The sequence below is a fragment of the Odontomachus brunneus genome, unplaced genomic scaffold, assembly GCF_010583005.1.
Source record: "Odontomachus brunneus isolate Ranch 3 - 2012 unplaced genomic scaffold, Obru_v1 Obru_scaffold_127, whole genome shotgun sequence".
Classification (NCBI taxonomy): domain Eukaryota; kingdom Metazoa; phylum Arthropoda; class Insecta; order Hymenoptera; family Formicidae; genus Odontomachus; species Odontomachus brunneus.
The window spans coordinates 193,546-194,142 of NW_022639577.1; the positions used below are offsets into that span (position 1 = coordinate 193,546).

A 597-nucleotide genomic window follows, 5' to 3' on the forward strand; every position below is an offset into this window, starting at 1 on the left:
CTTCATGTCTAGGGCGGGAAAAGAAATGGACACAATCATAGGGTGCATTCAAAGAACCGCTTTATTTATATTGAGTAGGCCGTGCGTTGTGAGAGGCGAGGGGACTCACAATAATCAAGCACTCTGACTTTTGAGAAGCAATCAAGTCAATATAACTTCCCTTTTTATCCTTATAACTTTTTACTTAAAAAATATATAGAAGTACAAATAATGATGTAGAAATGCACCGTTGAAAATAAGATATTGTAGTACAGTATGTTTGATAAGAGCGTGTACGGCAAAACTCAAAAACTTAGGATAATACATAAATTGAAAAAATTTGTACACATTATGCATGATATAGACTGCGATGCTTTATTATTAATAAGTTGTCCAGTCGCCTCCATTATCAATAATTGACTGGCATCTCCGAGGCATACTTTCTACTAATTTTACAGCATAATCTTCAGACAAAGATCTCCATATAAATCGAATCTGTCGAATTAACTGCTTGACGGTCCATATTTTCTTTCCTCGGAGCTTAAACTTTATAAGCGCCCAAACATTTTCAATTGGATTTGCATCTGGCGACTGTGAAGGCCAATCCAGTACGTCAAC

General features: G+C 36.0%; 1 protein-coding gene and 1 long non-coding RNA gene across 3 annotated transcripts in view; one reads left to right on the forward strand and one right to left on the reverse strand.

The window, feature by feature from the left end:
• Positions 1-597, forward strand: part of LOC116849878 (teneurin-a) — a 585,779-nt gene that overhangs the window by 180,714 nt on the left and 404,468 nt on the right. The gene's annotated exons all lie outside the window — the stretch shown is intronic.
• LOC116849879 overlaps positions 1-597 on the reverse strand; it is a 4,337-nt gene that overhangs the window by 1,659 nt on the left and 2,081 nt on the right. The gene's annotated exons all lie outside the window — the stretch shown is intronic.